Source organism: Nematolebias whitei, chromosome 8, assembly GCF_014905685.2.
Source record: "Nematolebias whitei isolate Nwh7 chromosome 8, NemWhi1, whole genome shotgun sequence".
In the NCBI taxonomy this organism is placed as follows: domain Eukaryota; kingdom Metazoa; phylum Chordata; class Actinopteri; order Cyprinodontiformes; family Rivulidae; genus Nematolebias; species Nematolebias whitei.
In genome coordinates, this window is record NC_056505.1 from 29782839 (window position 1) to 29789120 (window position 6282).

The following is a 6282-nucleotide window of genomic DNA, read 5'->3' on the forward strand; positions in this document are numbered from 1 at the left end:
GTGCGACAATTTGGTTCTCATTGCCAGCAGTAACTTAGCCTCCTTCAGGATGGTTGTATGGACATCATTTTTTGGTGCAGCCAGGGGGTGAAGGTACTCCAGTTTGGTGACAAAACTGTCTATATCTCCTCATCTATATAAACTGTAAATTGACTGGTGGTTATCCACTTGGCTCCCAGAACTACTACTAATTGTTTGTACCAAAAGTCCAAATGGAAAAGGGGGAAAGTCCTTTCAATTTTCTGCCCCATCAACCAGGAATCAACTTCAACCTAGTTTAAAAATTAAGGAGCTAAACTCATCAAATGTATTTAAAGGTATATGAAAGGTTTTTGAGAGACAGACATCAAGTTGTAAGTGTTGTATCTGATATGGATAGTTATATTTTAGACATGCACAAATGTACCCTATTTAAGAAGATTTTTAAGAGTTTGTTTTGTTTAAATGTTAATTGTTCTTGTTATTAAGGGTTTCTTATTAAATGTTTTATCTGATGTGAATAGATGTGCTTTGGTCTACACTGATATGGTATGGTTTATTTTATTACGATGTGACATGTCCTTGTTGTTAAAGTTTGTTTTATGAAACTGTGTTTTGTTGCCAATTTTGGTCAGGGCACTCTTGTAAATAATCTTTTTAAATCCCAAGAAGTTTATTCAGGTAAAATAAAGGATAAAAATAAATTAATTAATTAAGTAATGAAATTGTGGACATAAGCAATTGAAATGTGTCTTCTCTGCAGGGTGACTAGACTCTCTTAGAGATAGGGTAAGAAGTTCAGTTACCCAGGAGAGACTCAGAGTTTCCACATTGAGGGGAGTCAGTTGATGTGGTTTGGGCATCTGATAAGGACACATCCCAAGGCAGGTTTTACAGGCAGGTCCAACTGGGTGGAGAACCCATGGAAGACCCAAGACACGCTGCCTCTCGACTGGGAATGCCTTGGAGTCCTCCTAGAAGGGATAGCTGGGGAAAGAGATGTCTGGGCCTCCCTGCTTAAGATGCTGCTGCCCTCGTGACCCACACTCCAGAATAAGCGAAAGATTATTCATGAATGGATGGAGTGAATTTCTTAGAAACCCATCATGTGGATTCATGAGCGACGTTGCTAATAGCCACACGAGTGTACACTTGGGTATGCACCTGAATGACAACCTCAGCTGGGGCTACAACACTACCAGCCTGAAAGCTCATCAGAGACTCTACTTCCTCAGGCGGCTGAGGCAGACTGGGCAGGAAAGCTCAGTCCTCACCTCCTTCTACAGGTGTGCAGTGGAGAGCATCCTATGCTCCAGCATCAACGTGTGGCATGGAGGCTGCACAGCTGATCATCTCATGCATTCATACCCATCCGCTCACCACGGACTCATGTTCGGGCTGCTGTTGTTATGTATTGGTTTGCATTATTAGTGTTTAGCGTATACGTTTTTTTAGATCTTTAAATACTGTTTCTTTTTATACTTTACATTTTGCTATTGTTGGGTGTAACTGGGACCCTGTGTACATAATTTTGTTCCACCTCATGTACCACATGTGATGAGAATGACAATAAACCTACTTGAACTTGAACATAGTTGATTCCAACAGTTGGTGTTAAGGTTTAAAACCTTAACCACAAAAGTGCCATGCATTGCGTTGCCCTCAAAGAATATGTTGGGGACAACACTCAGATACTACCAAATCAGGTTATAGCTCTGTGAGAGTGGCTGAGTAAACATGTTTGTGGTTTCAATTGACTGTGGTATAGCCATCTTTAATTGAGTTTAGTCCAAAGGTTTTTCAGTTACTTTCTAAAAGTTGTATTCAAATCTGTTCAGTGGTCCATGTAATATTTTGCTAATAGAAAGACAACATTGATTTTGAAAGTTACTGAAAAACATAGATCTTGCAAAATCACTCATCACTCCAAGTATAAGTTGGGGATCACTGGCCTACTGATAGCATGGCTGGGTTGTGGCCATTTTAGTGGTTGCTAAGACTGCTTTATTGTGGTGGCCATCTTGAATTGGGTAATAAGTAGTAGATGTCATAGACTACTTTCTGGAAATTTAATTAAAAATGTTTATGAGATTGAAATCTTGAAACGTTTATGAAATCTCATAAAATGAGATTTATGATGTTTTGCAAATGCTACAAACAAACATAAACATGCACACACACACACAGATTTCAGTGGCAAGTAATAACAAACAAATAAACAAAATGCATATACATAATACATATTCTAAGGATTAAGTTCATCTTATGAGACATTTGGAGATTCCAGCAATTAATAGAACAAATCAAAATCCAAACAACTCAATGAATAACTAATAAAAACTGTTTGACTTAGTGTATAAGTGGACTTACAAGACAATAAATATATTTTCTATAAAACATAAGATTTAATCGGAGGCTTAACACAAAACAGTGGAGCTCCTTATTCCTTTAGTTTGACACACGATATGCAATCTTTAAACAAATAATCTGCTCTCTGCTTCTACATAGTCCTATGCAGAGGTTTGGGTTTGGAGGATTTTTGCAATGTCATCTGGGATTAAAAAGGGGCCAGCACATCAGAGCCCCCAGGCCACACCACCTGGAGCCCCCCATGCAATCCAGGGCGCTGCAGCATTCAAAACCAACCCCATTAGCTTACCGCCAAATAATTCTCAGTCAACCAAATGACGCGGCGCTAACAAAGCCCCATTTTAGAAAAGATTACAACTTCCACAAGAAGCCCCTTTGATTATGAGTCTGTTTGAAATGTTATCAATACCCTGATCATTCCTGTGGATCAACAAAACCATCTCTAATCACCAAACTCTGGCTGCACCTCCAGTTGTGCATCAGTCTCCTGAAGAGAGAAAAAGAAGCGAGTCACTGTGGAGAATAGAGCAGTGACTTGTTTAACAAGGAGCACGTGCAATGACAAAGTGATTCCTTTTCTCAGTGTTGATCACCCACCTGCACACAGATTAGGTCAGATATTCACCTGAGCTGCCAAGCTGTCGCTCACACGCCATAAAAAACAGAAAGCCACACAGCGTACATTCACCCGACTTCACTTCATCTGGAACAGATAAGGTCCTCCAGAGATCTGACAGAGAAGAAAGGTTTACCTGTCCTTATAAGCAACAAAAATTAATCACATCCAGCAATCAGTATTCAGATCAACCACAGCCTGAACAGAACAGTGTTTGCAAGCAGCATCACAACCTACCAAAGTATGAAAAAAGAGTAACAATGGGCTCAAAGGTCAAAAGGGATTTTTTAAAAGAGATTTTAGGTAACAATAGTTAGTGTCTCATCATTGTGACATCAGTTATTGAGTTTGGAGGATAAAGAATGAGGCAAGTTTTATTCAGGCTAGTCAAATGAGAGCCATTATGGGTTTTTTGTTTTTGTTTTTGTTTTTAGATTTGTGTTCCTTAAAAATGACTCACCAGTGTGAAAGGAGCCAACATAAGCTCATATTAAACCTCTTCACTTTGAGCATGACACCATTTGTTTAGTTTGTTGCTGTTTTCTTAACCTAGCATCCGAGGTACTATGTGAATGTGACCATAGTCAGCTTGTGTATACCGTATTTTTTGGCCTATAAGTCATAGTTATTTGCATAATATGCATGCCCTGTGACTATACGCCGAAACAACGTATTTATGGATTTTTTCCCATATTTATAAAACAATTTTTGACTGAGATATGACATTTTCATTCACTCTGACTGAAAATATTAAACACTATCATTTTCAGCCACTAGATGGCAGCAGAGCGTATGACATGCTGTTGTGTCATATAATAGGTTAAAGTGGCTAGACTGCCACCTTCATCCAGCTCACCTGGAGCAACTGTTAAACCAGCATCATTTTGCTGCACCGCCCCGGTGAAATGCAGCTGATTTGACCATTGAAGTGCATTTATTAAGGAAAAGTTCCACTGAGACACACATTTACTATAAAGTCGAGCTAACAAATAATTATTTTTTGGTGGTTATCTTGTTAAATTTCGAAGAAATGCATAGTGAGTCACCCCCATGCACGCTCCCGCAGCTGCAAATCGTCTTTTGAAAGTACAGTTGATTTGACTGTCAAAGTGAATTTATTAAGGAAAAGTTAGACTGAGACACATCGTTACTATAATTTTAAGCAAACAAATAATTGTTTCTAAGTGTTAATCTTGTTAAATTCTTGTTAAAGTCCTCCCGTGCACGTTCCCGTGGCTGCCGTTTGGCAGCCCATCGATTTTTGGCACAACAGCAGTCCACATTTCCAGGTTGTCAGTGGTGACGCGTAACAAACGCGACGCGCCAGCGGTGATGCATAATACATGCGACGTATATGGTGAAGCAACGTATTTATGTTCTTTTCCACTTGGACATGTTTGGACATGTTTGGACTGATGCGACGTTTACAGCGGAAAATACGGTATGTCGACTGTATTTGTACTGATAAGGTACTAACTACAACGTCATTTCAAAAATGACTAAAATATTTCCTTAATTGTTGTTATATGGGACACAAGATATAATTTACAAATATTTTTTAAATGATAATACACTGTAACTCCAGCTTTTGCTTCAGTATAGTGTATAATTCAAATAAAAACAGTAATTAATGTCAAATTTACTTCAATCAACAACAACTTAAATCAACTGTTTAAGCAGAATAGCAACATAGTAAACAAAGTTATTTGTTCATAAGTCACAGCTAGTAATGGTTATTTTAAGTCACATTTTTTAATATATCATGCTAATTTTTTGTTCTTTCTTAATAATTGTGGCTATGACGAGTTAATGAAGTACATGATTTTAGAGTATAAAATCCACTAATTGTAATTATATTGATATGACAGGCCAGGCTCAGGGTGAGGAGGAGCTCCGTCAGAGCTGCTGCTTTCTTACATGGAAATGAATCAAGTGAGGTGGTTTCTGATTAGGATGCCTCGTGGGCGCCTCCCACTGGAGTTACTTCACACTTGTCCCACTGGGAGGAGACCCTGAGTTAGACCCTGAACCCACTGGAAAGATTAGATATCCTCTATGGCCTGGAAATGCATTGGGATCTCCCAGGAGGAGCTGGAGTGTGTCACTGTGGAGAGGGAGGTCTGGGATTCTCTCCTGGACCCAATACCTTGTGACTATCACAAATATGTGGAAGGAAATGGATGGATGGATGGATGGATGGATGGATGGATGGATGGATGGATGGATGGATGGACGGACGGACGGACGGATGGACAGACGGTCGGTCGGACAGATGGATGGATGGATGAATATGTGTAATCAGTCACTGCAAACTGTTATATTCCTTTAGAAGATGGGAATAAAAGTGTAAATGAGTTTACATACAAACTAACTTCTTCCTCAGATTTGAAACTGTCAGAGAATATATTTGTTTTTAAGCTTCTTCAAAAACTAAAACTTCTGACTCAATGTCAATATGGCCTCAGAACAAATAGAACAGGAATGAAGTTGAAAACATCTATTAAAAATAAGAACTGCATCATAGGAGTGACAAAAAAGGCCTTTAACACCTTAACTCATAATTTCTCAACGGAAATTAAAAGAAGAAAAATGCATTAGAGTAGTGGTGTGTAATTAACGTAGTAAGTAACTTGATGGCAGTTTCAAGTATGTGCAAGTAAATAAGAAAATCTGGCATGCTGAGGCGTACCTTAAGAATCCCACAAAGTTCAGGACTTGGTCTAGTTATTTATTTCATATAGTCATGATGTTTGTCAAATATTAAAGTTGTCAAAGTTTGTTTTGTTTGATATTACAAACACGTTTGGTTCAGTTAAAGATCTGGATCAGAAGACGAACAAAGACAGAACTAAACTGAACGCAAGATGGTTTGATGTAAACAAATAAATGAACTAAACACAGACTAAATATACAAGATCTGGTACTCAAACTGTTAAACAATCAAAATTTAATAAAGAATAAATGTCAACCCAATGATCAAAGAAGCTGTAGAAAAAAATCAAAGATTAGATGAAAGATTAGGGATCATATTTTGACAACAAACTGTTAAAACCCCATATATTGCCAAGACAGGAAACAAGTCTACATAATTATTTTAAAGCCAAGAAAGCATAAACACTATATTGTATCATATATTTATAGTCTGTTTAGAGTTTTAGAGAAATACACAAAACCTAATCAATAAAATTTTCATAATGCAAAAAAATAGGGCAATATTCATTCAACCTTTATTTATATAGACTAGTGTCATTGAGCCACCAGGACTCATTTACAAGAGAGATCTGTTCCAGACAGAACATATAAAGTACAGACAACAA